This window comes from Thermobia domestica, chromosome 2 (assembly GCF_964235325.1).
Source record: "Thermobia domestica chromosome 2, izTheDome1.hap1.1, whole genome shotgun sequence".
NCBI lineage: Eukaryota > Metazoa > Arthropoda > Insecta > Zygentoma > Lepismatidae > Thermobia > Thermobia domestica.
Genome location: NC_137455.1, coordinates 206,000,517 through 206,023,855, shown reverse-complemented (window position 1 = coordinate 206,023,855; position 23,339 = coordinate 206,000,517).

Sequence of the window (23,339 nt, the reverse complement as noted above, 5' to 3'; positions counted from 1 at the left end):
AGTGTAATAGTGGCTTCTAATCTCCACAACCAACCCCTTGCTAAGCCTATTCGTACACACATACATGCATAAGCTAATTTTCTGGAGATAATACTTAGATAATTACAAACAAGTGCTACAGTTTTTTTTCGTATCAACAAATTATCCCTTTTCCTAAAAAGCGAAACAATATAATATAACAAACCCACACTCGGATATAACAAACCCACATCCTTCTTTAACAAAAGGAAAGAAAAAAGAAGAAAAGGAACGTATATAGTTTATCATTTGATTGCTGTTACAAGTTTGTATTGTCTATAGTTAATGGTTACCACATTGTAAAAAAACACTTTACACTAAATGGCAATCAGTTATCATACATACTTTTTTTTTTTTGGTAAGCTAGTGATTACCGACAAGGTTGACAACACTTCCGCTCCTCTAAGGACGAAACCCGAAGATCCACGAAGCACGAACAATGGTATTTGCCCGTAGAATGCTCGTGAGCGTTCACGAGAAGAGTTTCCACTATCTGCTCGCCGTGGGCATGGCTGTACTATGCCAATGATATGAATTTCGAATAAATAGGATCAAAGTTAATAGAGACTGGCGATTTAATGTTGACTAAAATACTTTATTTGAAAGAAGTGTTCGGATAAATAATACACACGTGAGTAAATAGTTTTCAGTACACAAGAAATGATAACGTAAGTTGGTATCTTAAACCATTATGGAGATTACCATAAACATTTATAAAATTTGCACCAATGCTTAAAATTATGTAATAGCAAGAACCTGTTGCAATTACAGCTACAAAATACTAAGGCTATAAATGTATACATAGGATCAAAGTAAAACAACAACGAATTCAAACATTTCTCACAAATTTTAAACAGTGTCTCACACTTTACCAATGTTAATCATATATCCGTAGCAGTCTGAGATATTGAATTGCTGTAAAGACATTATGGTTGTTTCGTCTTTTCTGAAGCATTTATTCGAAAGAAAACGGATTTAGGCCCTATAAAAATAAAATTTTCAATTTCTTCTAACTATTTCTATTCATTCGAAATATGCCATATCATAGTCATGTATCCGACGTAATGTAATTTAATGCGCCCCGCCCCATCCCCTAACAAGGAGAAGGCAGATTTTGGTAAGTGAACTTCGGGGCCATTTTTTGCTAGGTGGTAGTGCACATTCAAAGAGTTAATATTATAAACTGGGAGAGCACAATGGCTAAAAATAACGGAGAAAAACCGTCTTAAAGTTTTCTACTCGCCGCATATATCGTACGACGCTCAAGCTTATGAAGTGACGGCGTGGCAGAGTGAGAAGGATCTGCGAGTGAAGTGCAAAGGTTCCCGAGCTCGATTCCCGTTCGAGTCAAACTTTATTTTTGTTTCTTGTTTCAACCAATAAAGTAGCCAATTGTAACTTTAAGTAAAATATTAATATACCATATGTTTGTAATGAATTAAAACTAAAGAAATTTCCAATCACTTGTGAAATCTTTCAATGTTCCATGTTATCTAGAAGCAAAATCTAATCTCTTCCGTAAATATTATTGCTACCGCAGTCGTTCTGTAAAAATATTCTTGAAGCTTCGTGTCTACATTTGTTGATAGTGTGCGAATTACAAGGGGAATGAGGGGGAAATCTGCTTTGGTTATAGCAACATGCAGTATTAGCAAAGGGAATTTCGCCCTCAACTCCTTTTAATTTGCACACTGTCAAGAGACGTAGACACGAAGGGTCAATAATATTTATTACACAACTACTGTCGTAACCATAATATAACTCGTGATATCAGTAGCCTATATTTACAGAATAGATTAAATTTTCTTGCTCTAGAGCTAACATGGAACATTGAAAGATTTGACAAATGATTTGAAAATTTATATTGTTTTATTCATTATAAACATATGGTGAATTAATATTTTATTTATACTTACAAATGAGTACTTTATTGGTTGAAGCAAAAAACAAAACAAAGATTGACTCGAACAGGAATAGAAACCGGGACCCTTTACATATGAGTCGCACACTTTTCTCACTCTGCCACGCCATCACTTGATATATTTGCGCGACATACGGTATATGTGGTGAGTTGGAAAGTTTTTGAAGACGGTTTTTCTCCGTTATTTTTGCCCATTGTGCTCTCCCAGTTTGTAATATTAACCCTTTAAATGTGCCCTACCACCTCGCAAAAAATGGCCCGAAGTTCACTTACCAAAGTCTGCCTTCCCCTTGTAAGTTATGTTGTTACTGTTGTAAAATCCTAGAAAATTTCAAAAATTGTGATGCTGCATGGTCCTTAGTTGGAAAAACTCAAAAAATGTTGTAATGTACCTTCGGCTTCAAATATAGATCTAAATCTGACGTTAGGCAATTTGAAAAATAATATGTTAGGGTGGCATCAGTGCTAATCTGGTGATATTGCGGAATAAGCCAAACTGCTTTCCTCTCTTCATGTTTGTTTGTTGCATTATTTCAACTTTCTCTGTCTATTAGTTAACAAGTTAGAAGGAGGAATCACTTTAATTGGTCACCCTATATTATAGTTTAATATTCGTATTATAATCAATATATGCAATATTCCATAAGTATATCAAACAATCAACAAATTACTGCAGAAAATACAGCTATACTGGATATATGCTTCCAATTTTGAGATTTTGAAATCAGACAATAAATATACTATGAATCAGTGCATCAGTTCGAAAGGAAGGTATGCATTAAATAAAAGATGAATCTGGAATGAATGGCTTCTGCGTTTTAACATAGGCCTCTTTGCAAGCATCCACAAAATTGTCACGATTTTGTGAATAGTATTTATGCACACAAAACGTTTAAAGTGAAAACGTTATCTTATTTAGTAACCACGTATTGACTTAACCAAAATTGTCAAGGGTAATTGCTGGTTGGTGGATTTCATCAAGTATATATAAGAGTCGCAGGGACGGTAGGGCGATAAAAATTATTGTAATGGCAGGCAGGATTGTTCGAATGGTTTCTAAGGTTTACCCTTCTAGTAAGTTGCGGTTAATATATGTGTTTGGTAAGAGGAAGGCTAGTAAATAGCCTACAAGGACTGTAATTATAGTTACAATATGCATTGTGTGGTCATGAAAAATATTGTTTGTTCTATTACGGGAGATGCAGCATTTTGGAGACCTAGTTGATTTCAAATGACCATTTCTAAGAAAGATGATTATTATCTTATATTTGTCACAGTTTTCCATATCATGTATGTTGTCACAAGTACATACGTTGGTTGAAAAACCTGCTGGTTTGCTGGTATGCTGGTCTGACTTCTAAATCAACTAATGGGTACTCAGATCAGTGCATTGAATGCGGGTTACAAGTGAGGAAGAAAACGAAGTATTCCCAAAGATCATAAGCCGATAGAGGTTATTGCACAATCATTTCCTGGGACCTGTGTATGGTCATGTGCCAACATGTTTTCAAATAATGGGGGGGCGCGGTGACTCAGTGGTAGAGCGTTCACTTCCGGTACTTGGGGTCCCTGGTTCGATCCCAGCTCGCGCCGTGTGGACCTTGTGGTGGACAAACACTGTGCTCATGAGTTTTCTCGGGGTTCTCCCTTTTCCTCCCACTTTTTTCATTCCACCATTTCATTCATTTCTCATCATTACCGTCTCCTTTAGCCTAACCGGCATTTACGTGGGACGTAAAACTAAAAGATTTCATTTCATTTCAATTTTTTCAAATAATGGTATTACATTCGAATAACTCATTATTCAAACGTTCAAATAATGTATTCTCCAAATATTAGTTATTTGATATTCGAACAGTATCTATTATTCGAACAATTATTTGAATAAGGAATAAGTGTTCCAATATTGAAAGCGTGTTTCTAATAATTTTAACTATAATTTTTAAAAACAATTCTTTTATCCTTTCATTTAGTTTAGAGTTTCCGCTTCTTAAAGGTCAAAACCAGACGGTCTCATGTTGGTGATTCCGCTATATTCTTTTCTATATACTTTATTGTCTGTAAGTTAGTCACTAAAATTTATAAAAGCAGAAAGAAGTCTAGTGAATACTCTTAAAACAGTAACGAAATGCTGTTAATCGATTGAAAAAATGACAGTGAGTATCACGAGGAACATTAACCCTCCAATACGCGCGCGGGCTACTATTGTAGCCCAGCGTTTTTATTTTCCTTGCCGCAAAGTAATTCGAGATGATAACTCAAAGGGTGTCTGTGTGCCTTTCTATCAACTATCATTCTGCGTGTTTAATGTGTGGTCAAACGTAAAATCGAAAGGAGCTCATTGTTAATCTGCTTGAAAGTTTCATGGGCTACATCTGTAGCCCGCGCGACTATTGCTGTCACAAATGTTCCAAAACGTCAAAGTTTATTCAATATAGTTTGAGTGTCGATCAGATGATCAATAAAGTTTCAAAAATGCCAATTCTGATGCGGCATGTTTTCTAGATGGTGATAGTTAACATTTTGAGAACGCAAAAATTCATTTTGCGAACACAGAAATAGTGAAAATTCAGAAGATGTGATCGAGAATTCCGGGCGGCAGGATTCAATGATACCTGTTGATAATAGTAGTAAAGACAGTTCTGAAGTAAATTATTATGTAGTAAAGGACGGTCTAAAATGGAAAAAAGTCACTCCTACTCGTAATATTTGCGCTCGTTCTCATAATATTGTGCTTCGTTTTCCAGGACCTAAAGGTGGGGGTAGGTCTGCGTTGTCGGAGCTTGAATATCTAGAAGTGCTTCTAGATGCAAATATTTTGAGAATTAAGGTTGATTTTACCAATATTTACATTGACAGTGTTAGATTGAAATTTGTACTTAACAGTGATGCAAAACTTACAAACGAGATTGTACGTGCCCTTATTACCTTTTGATGCTTTTGATGAGTGGTCAATGCTTGAAGAAAAGTGTGCATTGATTACTCATCACTTGTGTGCAGAACATGCATAGGACATGAATACGGAAACATAAAAAGAAAAATATATGAAAATAGCATATGTAAAATTATGAAAAATCGTAATCAAACTTTGATACCAGAAACTCGTTATGCTGAAAAGGTATATGTTTTATGGATAATACGTTTATTTCCAATATTTGTAAATTTTTTGAAAAATTATACGTATTTTTTAAAGAATTCTAACACACATGTTAAAGATGAAGGAAAGTTTAAAATGCGCCAGATTAGTCCATTTATTGATAAATAGAAATAACTTTTACAGTCTTCGTGTATCACTTTTGAAAAAATGAATAGTGTTGGTCTTCTTTGTATATACATAGCTTTCAAAATAAACATAATTCTCAAATTGTGTATAAAACCCTTAAAACAGTTTATAAAAACAATTCTCTACAAGAAAGACAGAAATATTAACAAAGCTAGGCAACATAATAAAATAAAAACAAATGGGCTACAGTGGTAGCCCGCGCGACTATCCACGTCACAAAAATCCGCGCGCGTATTGCAGGGTTAATGAAATTTTCTTTCTATAGAAATAGCATACTTATTTCTACACCAAATATTTACCACTAGTAATAATCATTCTTCCTTGCATCATCATTTTAATCGACTGTCGGAATAAATACGCAATGTATGAAATTAGATATTACAATATAGTCTGCTATTTTAAATTTTATTTCTGGACAGATCGAAGTGCCAAGGAAGATGTGATGGAAAGACTCCCTATTTTTTGACTTCGATACATATTGTAGGTGATATAGTGAGCACCATGCTCTTCCCACCTGTACCTGTACTCATTTTACACACTTTGCGTGAACACTTGAACCACTATGAAACATGAGCCAAATGGGGAAAAGACTTGTCTATTCCTGAAGTCGAACCATTGTTGTCCGGTTGATAAATAGGATTATTGCTATCCGTCTTACCAGTTACTCCGCGACTTTATGCAATATTACAGAGCGGAGAAAAGGGCGTGCAAGGTACTCGGTGGCTCTCGTGATCCTCTGAACCATATAATAAGATGGTATTGACCAGGGACACATTTCGGGCTGTTGTTACTGAAATTCATAAGTGTATCAACTTACTTTTACTGACGCAGGATAAAACAGATGAAAATATATATTAGTACAGGATACTTTCATTTAATAGCGACCACCTACTCATTATATTGAAACCTACCATATGTCATCTTCCTCTTATATAAAGAAGATTTTATCGTCAGCGTGAAGATGTCAATAACTCAGCTTTGTTTTTTGGCAGATTAAAAGCTCCTGAGATTCGTTAGGTTCTTTATAAATGATCCACCCTGCATATACGTGTAACCTGTAGTAATTGCTAGCAAATTTGCTAAGCTACAGACGTTAGGTTTTCAAAGTGCTTATTCTTTCCCATCTTTGGATGCATAACGTTTCAAAAGTAGGCAACTTTCTATAGAAATACAACAACTCTTTTGTTTCTGTGAGGTCCGTTGAAATAAAGGACATGTAATTGAGGGTTCGAATAGAAGTTATTAAGGGATTGAATACATTAACATTTTAACTCTTTTAGATACTCGGAGAGCTGCAGCCATAACTGCCACGCACACATCATGGTTCGGGGAGAGAGCGAAATTTGAGGGCTCCTCAAGTTATGACATTCCATAAAATAGGCCTCGTTCTTTAAATTTGCAGTAAGCCTCAGACTCTCCTTCGCCGTTACTAATTGAAAAAAAGCTTCTTATACTCCCCAGACACGAAAGAAACTTCAATTAGCTTGACGATTCTTTAGCAAAAGTTTGCTAAACTGCACCAAGAAAATAATTTATGTGGTAATTGTTTGGTATATAAATAATAGTACTTGAAAGATCTAGCGAGACATAGTAAAAAGTATATTATGATAGGAATATTTAGTTGCCGCTATATAAATTTTTCAGTTAGCACTTTATTGGGCAGTGTTGCTCTCAAGCTACATCGCATTATATTGCCTTATCCGCACAAATTATAACTTCAGTGACAATGTTATTGGCATTATGGCTTTTATACAATATTCATATACATGATTTGAGGGTCGCTTCTTCAGATACTTCTAATCTTCGTCAACAGGGGACAGTCAAATTTAGTATTGGAGAAGCTTTATCTCCTACGTTATGCGAAAGTTCGTTTTTATCTTTTTATTTGTGGTTTCTTGCACTGTAGAAAAATATTTCAACGAAGCTCTTGGTAATTACTGAGAGTATTCTTATGATATTTTACCATAATAGAGCAATGCTGCTCAGTAGCTAGACATAAGACCTATTTTATGGCAATGTTGTTTTGAAAGAAACCCTGTATTTTGTAACCAAAGTGCAAAAATACTTTAAAAATTACGAAATTATTATCAGGAAGACATGGTTCAACCATAAAAGCAAATTAAATATTTTAATGGCAATGCTATCAGTGCTTGCCCATTAAAGGGTTAAAGATAGAAATGAGTGGTTAGAAGAATTAACCACCTTGCTTCAAAGCTAGTTTTATATATCAGACAACCAGTGTGTTTTAAAAAATTAAGAGGAGAATTCCACGATTGGCGGATAATTTATACAGAAATGTATGCTAAAGGAGGTCATATTTGGAACCGATTATTGGTAGATTCTAATGCACAGCTATCTTAAAAGGAAACAAAAGTATAACGTTTATTCAGATATATTTAAAATATCATACTTTTTCTTCTTCTGACTGTACATTGTCCAAGGAGAGTGTATAAAAATATTCTAGTAATTGACAGAGTGAAGCAAGTTGTTCACAACTAGTACTACTTTAACATTTAGATAAGCAAACATCCACTACGAAAGTAAAAACAACTGACATCCACCGGAGAAATTCAATAAGTACCAATAGAATCACTTTTTTCTACCTTATAAATCACTGTTTATTTCTTGAAATTTCCTAAATATCATTAAATTCAAAAACAGAAATTATAATTTTGAATAACGTAAACTAAAGTATGATTGATTGAAGCTTAGCGTCCATTTTCAGCCCCAAGGTTATATTAGACATTGATGTACAATTTAAGATGGAATTTGAATCACCATAGTGCGTTCGAGCTTTAAGGCTCACTCACCGGAAATAGAACCAAGGAACCCTACCATCAAAGGCGAGCACGCTATCCGCTAGACCAGTTGAAGTGTTTACATAAAGTAATAGGAAGGGAAAATTTAATTAATTATTTCCCATTAACACCTGAAAATTCGTTCGATTTTTCCCCCTTTTCGTTGTGCGAAACAAGTCATAATATGAATGTAATATTAAGAGTCCTAGAATCCTGACAAAATAACTTCGAGTTGTGAGAGAACAGCTCTAGAGTACGCATCAACTTTTTCCTCGGGAATATTATTTGACTTCCAAGACGAGATTCTGTCGACGTATATGTATATCTCCTTCTGGATGTCAACTTTGCGTGCTTATTCTTTCGTCATATTCTGACTGACGAACACCAACCACACATGCAACATTAACACCCAGAAATAAAAGGGAAGAAAAGTAAAATAAAAAATGATATTGTTGACTTTGCTCCAACTTCATCTTCTACCTTATATTTTGCTTACTCGGAAAAGAAGTTCACACTTCCTGGAAATGAATATAGTAGTATCAAAGACAATGATGGAAATCTGGATATATATTTTTTTTATATTTAACATGCGTGAGGGCTTCTCAAAGATTTTCGTGTCCTTCATAACGCTGAGAAAGCTTTCTACTTTTATTTACATTAAATATGAAGATTGTAAATAAATATAGCTGGTGACTAGTGAAAGTGTATATTTCGGAAGAAGCATGTATATTTCGTTTTCAATATTATAAGCAAGTCTATCGTTTATATTAATATTAATATCAGCTAAGAATTGACATAGGAGAGTTTCCTCCATTCTGGACAGATTGAAGAGGGCATTTGAAACTTGGGAATAGAGGTACTCATTTTGTTGACTGAGGTAGATAAAGGAATAATTGGATTATCATCAGGTGTGGCAGTTTTCTCTTCAACCTAAGTTTTCCTAAGCTTACATTATCCAGAAAACCTTGTGAATCGCTTTAAAACAAGGAAAAAACAAGAAATAATTTTAGCCTCAAAAAAGATCGTCGCTTCGTAGTTAGGTAAGTAGGTAGACGCTTTCCTTACTATACGTCTACATATAAATGTTGATAGGAACCGATAATTGATTCTGGTAAAGATAGTAAAGAGGAACATAAATTTTTGGATTATTTATATAAATAACAGTGTGTGTTCTGCTTAATAGCAACCATTTACGAATTACATAATACGCTTCAGTTCTTTTTTATATTAGGGTCTATGAGATATCAATATAATTAGTAGTGTGTACAGTCAGCGACAAAAGTTCTTTCCGTTGGATGAAATTAGTTTCGTAAATAACTTCAGAATGGAAGGAAAATCTTAATACAGTTCTCAGTAAATTAAAAAGAATGTAATTTTCTGTACGTTACGGCCATACAACCATAGTACTTTCCAGCCATACCACCGTCATTCCCAAAATAAATTTTACCAAACGGAAATAAATTTTATCACCGGTTGTATCATCATAATGTGGTCGGAGGTCTTTACAATTTCATGTCTATCAAGTAATAAAAATCAAGAACAGCATGTGTACCTTCAAGATTACCTTATTAGCATCAATTCATGTCAGGGATTCATGAGCCAAAAAGAAGTCTGTAAATGCATTCTGTCGTCTACCATAATGTTTTATGCAACACAAACATCCATGTCTAGACTAGCAAATTTATGAAACAGTAGACTTGCGTTTATTATAAGGATTAAGAATATATATGTTCATCTAGATGTGTATTAAACCTGTGAGTTTAAAATATTTTGAGGTATATTTATGGATAAACATGAAACACATATTTATGAAACACATATTTATGGATAAACAAAATATGGATAACTAGAGTTAAAGTCACTTTTACTCGTGAAGATCTATGCATTGACACCATTCACGATTTCAGCCGAGATAACCTCTCAAGCTATCTATTATAAAATGTAATTCAAAACATTTCTTTCGTTCAAGAGTAGAGTCATAGCTAGACAACGTTTTTTTATTCTCCACTTTCATATGAAACGGAATTTTCAACGAAGTTAGGGTTATGTTAAATCCAAGTGTATCGGTCGCCCCTCCCTAACAATTTAACTGAACTTTGAGAACGTATTTAAGAAGCAGTTGAACTTCCTGCCTCTGGAATGTAAAAAGAGTGTGCCAAGAATTATACTATCAAACTGATGTATGTTGAATTACAAACTGCACTCATCTTGAGCAGCTTTGACAAGGAACATAACACGCATGTGTTTATAAACAAAAATAATGTTGAGTTTTCTCTACTTAAACATAAGCTGCATGTCATTGTGACAAAACAAACTTAAGTTACTAACCTTTGAAATCGTAAAGATCATTTAAATAGACCTGTATATCAATTAAGTTTCTTTGCGCTTTATCCACGTTTTGTAAATTTGTTCTCCTGTGAAATCTCCTTTGTCATTTGTGCTTTTACGTACTATTGTGAAATAATGATTTTATTTAATCTGTCCATGTCACGTGATATTTAATAAACATACTTCCTTAACTTTGCAATTCTAGGGAAGATGTTTCTTGTTGCAAAACACAAAATCTTTCTTTTCCTTATCGTAATGGTCGCATTGAAATGTAAATGAAAGCAATTTTGTTTTATGCTAAGCCTTTTTAAAATATTGGTAACATATTTCGTGCATTTTAATTGCACGTGTATTTCTTGAGTTATTTAGTTTATTATCAATCCCAGGTAGCGTACGATGGTATTTCGTTTCTGTGATTTCAGCGATATCTAGCTGGGTAATGAAAAGTATTTCAAGTAAAATTTGAGTATTTTCGATCCCAAATTCGAGTCTGCAACAAAAATAGGGAGTTTCCCTTTAAAACTTTCAAGTTGGTCCCTGGGGCCCCACGATGGGACCCATGAGGCACTTGTTTACAGAATTTTATAGGTCCCTGACATGTATACATTCTTACCTAAGTAGATTTGGCACATTTTGTTGTTATTTCAGAAGTATTTCAGGTCGCAAAGATAAGGTACGTATGTACGATGATATTCATTTTTTGCGATTACAGCGCCATCTATTAGAGTAACGAAAAACTGCTTCAAGTAAAAGTTGCTTAGTTTTGATCGCAGAATCACAATCTGCGATAAAAATAGGAGATTTCCATTTGAAATTTTAAAGTTGGCTCGTGGGGCCATATGATAGGCCCCCGGGGGGCACTTGTCTCTTACAGAATTTTATAGGCCCTTGACATGTGTACATTCTTACGTAACTAGATTTGTCACATTATTTGTTATTTCAGAAGCATTTCAGGTCGCTAAGTTAGGGACGTACGTACGATTATATTCATTTTTTTTTTTGCTATTACAGCGCCATCTATTAGAACAACGAAAAAGTGCTTGAAGTGGCTTAGTTTTGATCGTAGGATCAGAATCTGCAATAAAAATAGGCTATTTTTATTTGACATTTTCAAGTTGGTCCCCGGGGCCCTATGATGGGACTCCTGGGCGCACCTGTTGTTTACAGAATTTTATAAGCATTTTATAGAATTTTACATGTGTACATTCTTCCGTAACTAGATTTGTTACATTTTTGTTATTTCTGAAATAATTGAGGTTGCAAAGTTAGGGGACGTACGTACGACAATATTTATTTTTTCCGATTACAGCGGCATCTATTAGAATAACGAAAAAGTGCTTGAAGTAAAAGTTGCTTAGCTTGGATCGTGTAATCAGAATCTGCAATAAATATAGCAAGTTTACATTCGAAATTTTCGAGTTGACCCCTGGGGCTCTATGATGGGACTCATGGGGGCACTTGTAGTTACAGAATTTTATAGACCTCGGATATGTGTACATTCTTACATAGCTAGATCTGTTATATTTTTTTATTTTGGAAATATTTCAGGTCGCAAAATTAAGGAACATACGTACGACGATATTTTTTTTTTACGATTACAGCGCCAGAATAACGAAAAAAAAACTTCTTTAAGCAAAAGTTGCTTAGTTTTGATCATAGAATCAGAATCTGTAATAAAAAATAGGGGTTTCCTTTTGAAATTTTTAAGTTGGCCCCTGGGGCACTTGTAGCTTACAGAATTTTATAGGCCCTTGACATGTGTACATTCTTCCGTAACTAAAGTTGTTACATTTTTGTTATTTCGGAAATATTTGAGATCCGAAAGTTAGGTGAGACACCCTGTATATATATGTTAATACATGTTAATTGTAAATTATTTTTAAAAAATTACAATGTATTATATAATATTGGCACTTTAAATTGAAAAAGTATACATACATATAATGTATATATATATAATGGATGTTTCAGAACAACACCGACAACGTTTGGGAGGTGATTTCTGACACCAAAGTAAGACAAAAGGTATAAACCAATTTGGGTGCACAAATGCTTCCTTTCGGAGTTATAGGCTGTCGGAACCATGAAAAAAATGAACTTTAAAAGTCCATAGCTCCGAAACTATGGGACCTACCGCAGTCGAGTCAGGACGTCGCTAAGGAATTAATATGTGCCTTATCCAAAAAATAAGTGTTTCAGAATACTGTGGTACTTTCGCAACAATTTTTATAGAGGTATTTGGTGAGTAATTCAAATTATATGTCAGTATCCAAAAACACTTTATATTTTTTGCGTGAGTATCTTAGGATTCTGGAACATGTATTTTTAGATAGGTCACATATTAGTTTGTAAGTGAAGACTTGACCCGACTAAGGTAGGTCCCATACTTTTGTAGCTATGTATCCTTAAAGTTCATTTTTTCATGTTTCCGGCAGCCTATAACTGCGAAAAAAATAATTTGTGCACCCAGGTTGGTCTATGCTTTTTGTCTTACCTTGGTGTCAGGAATCACCTCCGAAACGTTGTCGGTGTTGTTTTGAAACACCCTGAATACAGGGTGGCCCATTTTAATATTTCACGGAAATATCTCGAAAACGGTTGAACATAAATTAACCGAACAAAAACTCAAATAGGAAATGTCATGGGGCACACCGAGAGGTGTGGTCGCGGTGCTTCTCAAGACCGCCCTTCATGGGCCCCAGGGTCTAACTATAACATTTTAAATAGAAACATGGGGCGTGTGATATCTCATTCGATAGACCTTTAAAAACTAAAATACGTTGTGGCAAAAGATTTTTCATATTTGCCATCGTATTCAAGATGGCTGCCAGGACATATTATATGTATCAGATAAAACTTCCAGTACACTAGTATGAAAACAGTTGCAGATAAATGAACAGAATAAAACTCGTATGGGAAATCACAGAGGGTATTTACCATTCCACGACTCGAGAATAATGCAAAGGGAGAAAAATGTTATTAAAGTATAATTGACATAATGCAAAAGTGAAAATGCATTTCTTAGAAAATTATTTTTCCGATCTCCCTCCGTAAGTGCATGAAGCGGGAATGGATTATAAAATCTCAAATGAGAACCCCATTTTTACTTGCAATATGCATAGTTTGTCTGAAACACTTGTATGTACTGTAATGAATAAAAATAAGGTGAAATTCAAGTTTAACGCCCATTTGGATTGCGAAGTGTGATTGCATAGGAAAAAAAGACCTACTGAAATTGAGAAGCAAATTTGTCTATCATACACTTTTGGAACTTGCAAACGTTTTGCCCGCCCCTTTGCCCCTGATAATTTAACGCAATGTGTGCAAGATGTTTGGGAGTCATCTGCACCAGTATGTACTGTTTCGTTAATGAGGATCACAACTGAGATTACCGCTGAAAGTTATTCGGAATGTAACTGTGGACATTTCAATGAAGCTCATATTCTATCACATGCAAGCAGACATAGAGAGCTCCCTCGTGGCTAAGCGGTTAGCGTACGCGCCTTTGGCGTGGGAGACCCGGGTTCGATTCCCGGCGGGAGCTCATGTAGTTCGGATTCCACGTTAATCAGTAGGTCCACGTCTCATATAGCCTTGCTGCTGAAAGGGACGCTAAACTAAAATCAACAACAAGCAGACATAGAATAGAAATAATCGAACAAATATCATGAAGGCGACTGTTGAACAAAACCAACGTTTGTACACAATGTTCGACAAAATTGTTTCATGTTCCAGTCGATTCATTTTTGCATAATATCATTGCCTGCAATCATAATAAAAGGTACAATTTAACAAGAATTTTACATATTTTATCCCATTACACAGACATCTATGCCTTATTCAAACACATTTCAGATAACTTTGTTTCGTAGATACAATTTGAAAAGACTAATGTTCCTATTTGCAATTTCACCGTTTCTTCCCGCATCAACCACTTACGGAGGGAGGTTGAAGCGATAATAAATCTAGGAATTAGATTTCCACCTTTGCATTGTGGCACTTTCACTTTAATAATATTTTCCTCTGTTGCAACATTCTCGGGCGGTGGAATGATAAATACCCTCTGTGATTTCCTATTGGAATTTTTGTTTTGGTGTTTTCATATTAGTGGTACTGGACGTTTTATCTGATACAGTTACCATGTATTGTGGTCATTTTGAAAACGATGACGCATATGAACAATCTTTTTCCACAGCGCTTTTTAGGTTTTAAAGATCTATCAAACGAGGTATCACTCGTCACATGTTTCCATTTAAAATGTTAAAGTTAGGCCCCGGGTCCCATGATTTGCGTCAATGGGTGGCATTGCGACAACACCATTCGATTTGCTTCATAATATTTCCTATTTGAGTTTTTGTTTCGTTCATTTATGTTCAACCGTTTTCATGTTAGTGGTACTGGACGTTTTGTGTGATATAAGCCTCTATTTTGATACATATCTTGGGCGCTATTTTGAATACGGTGACCGAAATGAAAAATCTTTTGCAACAACGGTTTATTTTTAAAGATCTATCGAATGAAGTATCACTCGCCCCTTGTTTCCGTTTAGAATTTTAAAGATGGGTCTCGGTCCCCCAGGAAGGGCGGCCCTGGGTATCACCATGAAATAACAATTTAATTAGCCCCATGGTATTTCCTATTTGAGTCTTTATTCGGTTCATTTATGTCCAACCGTTTTCGAGATATTTCCGTCGAAATATGAAACTTATGTGTGCCTCTTTATTCCTCTGATTTTCATACCTTCATTCCCACCGTCGTGATTAATCTGATTGTTTAGAAAAGCGTGATTAAATAAGCAGGCTCATCATCATCAAAAAATGAAAACGTATTTTAGACTCTAACCGTTTCTGATATTCAAAACGCTTCTGTACACTATAATTCATTACATTCATTAATCACGGTTCGTGTTATAAAATGGCCAATTCAGTATGAGCTATTTTCTAGAGTTGCCCTCCTTGATTCTTTTGGTATATATATGTTTCACAACATTTCAAAACTAAATTTTTAATGTGAAGAAACAGTTAATCCTCATATTACTATGACAGAGAAAATACGCTGATATATCACATCTATATTTACGAAGTAGACTACGTCGATGCATCAAAGTAATGAATTATCATTAAAAAAAAACTAGGACCGTCGTTTGTCTATCTGTCTATGAATATAAGTGCGAAACGTTAAGAAATAGAAAGAAACGATATTTTTTATGAATTAGAAAGTTACACGGTATATTCACGCTTAATCTTCTACTTAAACAGGAAGTGGTACAGAGTTACAATTTATGTGTATATATTGAACCCATATAACTAAAGAGAAGTTGATATTGTAGAACGGTTTATTGGTATGAGTTTATTGGTCAAAGTATAAGTTCACTCTCGGATCTAATGTATTTATTAAAAGCGGAAATAAAAAGTAGTCAAACTGTTCTCATGTCAGAGGTTTGGGTCTCAGCACAAGAGTTCCATAGCTGACAAGGAAATGTGAGGAGATGAAGTCTGGCGAGTGTTAACGACTGTGTATTCTGAAGTTAAAAGCAACAGTACCGTAAAATAGAGGGAAAATATGAAAGCGGGAAAACAACTTATTGCGGGAAGACGAACGACATGCGCACTTCAGGATTGATATGGTACATGGACGCGGGTCACAACAATGTTTTCAGAGACCTAGTGATGAACTTTTTGCACATTGAAGAACTACTTTCCTGGAAGTGTTATGATATAAGCAAGGTCATTATCCATGTCATACATAGTATATGGTGGTCCGTGCGAAACATCAACAAAAATTGACGTGCAGAAGGTGTACGATGCCTTCCACACGTGTGATAGAAGGTGATAAAGATGGGTGCTTTTTAGTCTAAAGTACTGTAACAGGTGTGCTTCTGTGTATAGAGCCAGATACGAATAAGAACAATGTTGCCATTTCTTTTTATCCAGCCTTTGCAATTGAAATGTACTACTACTCGCAGTTTCAAATTTAACCTGGTAAAGTCAAAACAGTAATAGGGACTGAAAAAAACTGTTTCTTTGACATGAATTTAGTGTTACAAATATAGGTTCAATCTTGGCTTTAACCTTCTTTTGAATCCTGGAGATTATAGATCTGTCCTTTCCAATTTTAATATTAGATTTGGATAAAGCAATATATACAGGGTAGTGCTCTCAACGAGTCGGGTCGGGCCGGGTTGAAGACCGACCCGTGACCCGAATTGACTGATCCGACCCGATGACCCGACCCGACCCGACTGACCCGAACCGTGATCCGACCTGATTGACCTGACCCGACAACCCGACCCGAGCTGACCCGATTGACCCGACCCGACTGACCCGACTGGACAACCCGACCCGACCCGACCCGATCCGAGTCGGGTCGGGTCGGGTCAACCCGATCCGTTTGAGAGCACTATAGTCACGACACTCGGTGAACGCCAAAATGCACTCCCATTGGGAATTAAACCCGGACCACGTGTACCGAAGTCTTACACGTTAACCACTAGCTAGATCAAGCGGGGGATTTATATATGCATCTTAGGAAATATTTGGAACTTTTGAGGTTTGGTTATTTCTTTTTATACCTGATACCAATGTCCGACGTGGGAGAATTTTTTTTCTTGCTTTAGTTCTAGGTGACGAAATTTTCATTCAAGGTCAGTGTTCTCACCTGCTCTGACGCCAGGGAGTCTTCTCGGAAGGCAGTAGCAAGAGTCTCTTGGCGGAGACAAAAGGAAATCGTTTAACTACAATGATAAGGCCTGTTTCACATTATCCGGCGATTTGCTGGATCCGTTTCCGGCTGTTTGCCGGATCCGGTTACGGCCCCTTTCATATTATCCGGCGTTTTGCCGTGGATGAAAAATATGCGAGCAGATTTGCTGTGCAACTGAAGAAACAAAACTCTGCGACTCTTGTGTTGTGGTGGTTGTAATGGACAGACACAAAATGTGTTTTCTGCTCGCCTTGTGAAGACACAGGCAGAAAACAAAAACGTCAGAGACACATATGAGTTCACCCTTTTTTTAGAGAAGCGGTATCTTGAAGGAGATTTTTCTATACTGTTTCCACAATTAAGGGAAGACGAAGGAAAATTCTTTACTTACTTTCGTATGGGCTACAGCCTATTTCAGTTTTTTTTTTTTTTTTTTTTTTTTTTTTTTTTTTTTTAACATTATTCACTTGTACCCAAGTATATATATGAGCATGGTTGTTATGCAATTTTCGGAGTAGAAAAGGAAGACAAAATCTCTGTTGATTCAAGTTGTCAACCTCAACTATTGCAATTCATTAGTTTTGTTAACGTAGTTGCAGTGGACAAATGCAAAATAATATGCATTTTATTCGCTTTGTTACCAGGCCCGTTGCCAGCCCAAAAATTTAGAGGGGGCCCGGTAGAAGTTAGGAGGGGCCCGACCCAATCATAGTATACTTAATCACCATATTATATTTCATTTGCAAGTCTACCGTGAAACTTTTAGGGGGCCAGCCAAAGTTTAGGGGGACCGGCCCCCCTAGCCCCCCTGAATACGGGCCTGTTTGTTACCGAAATAAGAGAACATGCCACATACAGAAAAGATGTGCACTTTTTATTAGAGCAGCGGTATTTTGGAAGATATTTTTCTATACTGTTTCCACAATTGATAAACTTGGGCAAAATTGCGGCCCGGTTCTGGATATTTAAAATACCGTTCCGGTATTCAACTGTTGTGACTGAGAAAATTAGGCTAAAGTCCTTTCGGGATAGTCAACCGTTGAGGTCTATCCGAGAATCTCAAGCCAACATTCAGCCAGTGACCCCAAGACTGATCTGTAGGCATTATTATTATTATTACTAGGTGTTATGCCCGTTCTTCGCACGGGTCAGATAAAATATCAATGTAAACAAACTGAACAATGAGAGAAGAATTAAGAAACATTTCTAAAATTAGATACATTTTATGTGAATATATATCCAACAACGTACGTGTTTTCATTGGGAAGGCCGATGGGGGCTGAATTTGAACGCAAACACTATCGGGAGTATCAATATACATCTGAGCGACCTCGATAAATATGAATTCGACACAAATATTGGTCATTTTCTACTACTTTTACATGTCCCGGTAAACGCCCCCTGAGACCCCTCCCTGGTTCGAATTGTAAAAAATCAACTCTGGTCTTCAGCCGATACCGCAAAAACTATGAATGTGACACTAACATCTGTCATTTTCTACTAATTTTACATAGAAAGTAAACACCTCTGTGATCCTCTGGTTCCAATTTTGAAAAAAAACAACGCCTCTGGCTCCCAGTCGACGGGGGCTGTATTTGGGAGTCGACGCTTTGGGTGTATCACCATTCATCTCAGCGACAGCGAAAACTATTGATTTGACACTAATATCGGTTATTTTCGATTATTTTTACATGTCTCGCAATTCTCCACCCAGGTGACTCCCGGCCCGCATACAATGGTGGCTGAAAATGAAATGAAATCTTTAAGTTTTAAGTCCCACATTTATGCCGGTTAGGCTAAAGGAGACGGTGATGATGAGAGATGAGTGAAATGGTGGAATGAAGAAAGTGGGAGGAAACGGGAAAACCCCGAGAAAACCCAAGAGCACGGTGTTTGTCCACCACAAAGTCCACACGGCGCGAGCTGGGATCGAACCAGGGACCCCAAGCACCGGAGGTGAACGCTCTACCACTGAGCCACCACACCCCCCACAATGGTGGCTGAATTTGAAAATTATCGCTAATGAAAGTATCACCATTTATCTAAGAGATCGCGAAAACTGTGAATTTCACACTAATATCGGTCATTGTGGATTATTTTTACATGTCTCGGTGACCTCCTGGCCCAAGTTCCTTAGCTGATGTGGACTAAATGTGAAAGTAAACGCTATTTGAGTTTCACCATTGAGCTCAGAGACCCCGAAAGCTATGGATTTGACATTAATGTCGGTCATTTTCGATTATTTTTACATGTCTCGAAAGTCCTCCCTCCCCTCTGGTGACCCCCGGCCTGCATACAAATGGTGGCTAAAGTCATCGCTAATGGTAGTGTTACCATTGATCTCAGCGACCGCGAAAACTGTGGATTTGACATTAATATCGGTCATTTTCTACTACTTTTACATGTCCTGGTAAACCCAGAGACCTCCTGGCTCGAATTTTGAAAAAAACGCATCGGCTTGATCTGGAGCCTGGACCAAGGTACCCGTGACCAAATTTTGGTAACTTTCGGTCCACTCGTATGGTCCCCAGGCCGCACAAAGACAGACAGACAGACACATAAACTCTTTATTTTATTTATATTAGATTATTATTATTATTATTATTATTATTATTATTATTATTATTATTATTATTATTATTATTATTATTATTATTATTATTATTATACTTTTTCGGGTTTATTCTTTTGTTTTAAGCGTTCCTACTATTGACTCGGTCTCTTTAAAGCACTGCTCTAGTCCCGGAATTCAGAGGACTATTCAAAAAATTACAGCCAGAAAGTACGGTATATTTATCAAATATCACATCATGAATTATCTCTTGCTTTGCGTAGCAAAATAGTACATAAATATATAGCAAAAGACTATTTCTGAAATATTTGATAGCGTATATTTCAATTTTGGGTCACCACAAATTTATAGTGCTACCCGGACATCTCCCAACCTTCTATTACATAGAAAAATAATAATTTATATTGATTTCGACACTTCGGTAGTATTAGTCGTTTTCAATTAATTTTACATGTCATCTTTCCCCATATATTATATGTACAGGTTTGGTTAATTACTCCAGATGTACTGGGCTAGAACATAACCACATACACGAACACACTCCACACACACACAAAACCACACGCTCCCATATTATAGCAGCCACTTTCTGCTCTTTCCTGGCAACACTTGCTTCCTCACCCAACACCCATCCGGTAGTTTGCCGCGTATATGTGAAGAGCTTCATTGCTTGTAATGTCCAGCTTGGCTATACACGGCGATTTGCCGCGCCGGATTCTAGCAGGGAGATCCGGCTGTTTTTCCTCGCCGGATAAATGTCCGGCGACCGCCGCACATATGTGAAGAGCTTCAATGCTTGCAATGCCTTTCTACCTCGTCCGGCAATTCGCCGGAAACGGATCCGGCAAATTGCCGGATAATGTGAAATGGACATAAGGGTTGAGGAAACAGGAGAACACCTGTGATTTTTTCCAACCCTTCAACTTTCATTCCAAAATAAGTTCTTATGATTTCGGGACCCGTGTCACTTTGATTTTTCTTTCTCGATAATTAAAACGTATTTTACAGTATATATAGTTGCACGTAAGAAGATACATAATATGAATTTTGTAATTTAAAATTTAAAAATACAGTATGATATTTAATTATAAAGTACTAATTTTATTTCATCACTTTCAGCCCAACAAATAAAATTCAAACAATTCGCTCCCTGGGTCTTGGTCATCAATACTGCGTCTTATTCTTTGTCTTGCAGTCAAGTCTTGGTCCTGCATTTCGTAGTCGTGGTGGTCTTTCATGCTATACAAGAGCCAAGAATGCTTGCCTCATCGGTACAGATGAAGACCCAGTGTGATTTTGATTATGGTCTTTCATACTATACGGAAAGCAAGGAAATATGCTCATCACTACTTGGTGATCACCAAAACAAGGCCAAGAGCAAGATTACTATGTAATTCGTCTTGCATATCCAATCTTTATCTTGTTCTTGTATCGATGTCCTTGGGCTTGGTGAAATAAAATGAAATATTCAGTTTAAGGTCCCTCAATTCTGCACCGAGGCTAAGGGATACGGTGACCATGAGAAATGAGTGAAATGGTGGAATGAAGAAAGTGGGAGGAAACAGGAGAACCCCGAGAAAACCCACTACACGGCGTTTCTCCACCACAAAGCCTACTTAGCACAAGCTGGGATCGAACCATAGACACCATGCACCAGAGATGAATTCTCTACCACTGAGCCACCGCAGCCCTGCTTGGGCTTGGTCGTCCATATCCAATCTTTCTTTTGGCCTTGCTTAAACAACTTCTAGTTTTGTTCTAAATCCAGACTCCATATTGGCGTAGATATTAATATTACAGTCGATTGGTAAAATCAATGTTCCACATTTAAAAATTAAAGTACACACAAGTATAAAAATAAGCATTTACCATAAAAACACTAGCTGCAAGTGTTCAAAATAGATTTATGGTTACTAGAAAATCAATTGAAAATTGCTATTTTTAATTAGGCAGGTAGTGAAAAACAGCAGCTTTCGACTCCAGCCGAGTTTAAGCTCAACCTAAACTCAGTTGACCAAAGTGAACTGACCCGATTGACCCGACCCGACAACCCGACCCGAGTAGCCTGACCCGACAACACGACCCGAGCTGATCCGACCCGAGTTGACCTGACCCGACCCGATCCGTAACCCGACCCGACTCCGGTCGGGTCAACAAGACCCGTTTGAGAGCACTAATACAGGGTGAGTGGTAATTCGATGCATTCCTTGCAAGGGGATATTCTACAAGTATTTTTCAACATTTTCACCTATATGAACTGGGAGTCGCAAATCAATAGTTTCTTAATAATTTGCACATGTTTGATTTCTATGGAATTAGTCGGGTAACGAGAGATGCGAGAAGCTTTCACCTTGACCCACTTCCACATATCGTAGAGCGATGAAATTTTATATGTGTAATCCTGAATACCTATGTAATTCATGTGGTAATGTACAGCTCGAAACTCTCACCGTTGCTGTGTTATAGATCTGAACGTAAAATAAGGTATAGTAGTCCAAAATCCATGACTACACCTCAGAAAGCAGCGTGGCAACATCGCAGAAGTAATTGCCCCTAGGATATGAGTGCATGATTAGAAAGAGGTGGAATAAAGAAGGTGTATGGTCAAGAGAAAACGCGAACTACGACAGATTTCATACCCAGAGCTGTGCAGGGGGCGCGGTGGCTCAGTGGTAGAGCGTTCACCTCCGGTGCTTGGGGTCCCTGGTTCGATCCCAGCTCGCGCCGTGTGGACTTTGTGGTGGACAAACACCGTGCTCGTGGGTTTTCTCGGGGTTCTCCCGTTTCCTCCCACTATATTCATTCCACCATTTCACTCATTTCTTATTATCACCGTCTCCTTTAGCCTAACCGGCATAACCGTGGGACGTTAAACTTAAAGATTTCATTTCATTTCAGAGCTGTGCAGCTCTCTGGCCACCATTTGAACAGTGAACGGGTGCGTTGTTTCTGAGGAGCTTTTATTTCTAAACTTAAAAGGTGTACAAGTATGATCGAAAGATTTAACAGTCCTATTCATTAGATAGAAGCCTTAATCTTTTTTTAGAGCACAACTTATATTTTTGCTGTATATAAGCTTAAAAGCATCTCAAGCCGGCATTTTAAACCTTGTTAAATTAACTTTCTTACGAGCCTTATTGAAATACAGCACTTACAATTAGTAGTATGCTGCAAGTAAATGTCAAATAAACAGCTAACTTAAAAATTCTGGACAAATATTGCAGCATTCAAATTATTAGAATAATTAGTAAGAATCCTATTTCACTTCTTAATTGAAATTCTTAATCTTTGGTTTGATTTAGTACTTGATTAAGCACTATGTATTTTGAGTATCAAATTTCTATTTCTTTGATACAGGTACAAATTGCATTTATTTACATGGAATAATAATATCCTCTTTCTACAAAATTCTCCATAGCTACATATTGTTTTTGTTTCCTTGTAATATGATAGTCTGCGTTGTATGTCATTCCCTATGGAATTTCAACTATCGTAATTGAAGTTTTGTTGGTCCGCTCAACCAATCGTTCAATACGAACGACTCTTTCATACAAGCTGCGAATGACTCACGCTGTAGTTTTTGCAGTACGAAACATTTAAAGAGTCATTAAGGGACTATTTCGCTAACGATTCCCTTCAGCTATCTCTCCTGTTGGCTACAATTGTGACCTCTGAAATGAATGATCTCGTTCTCCTTTCGTAAACCAAATATGAAGT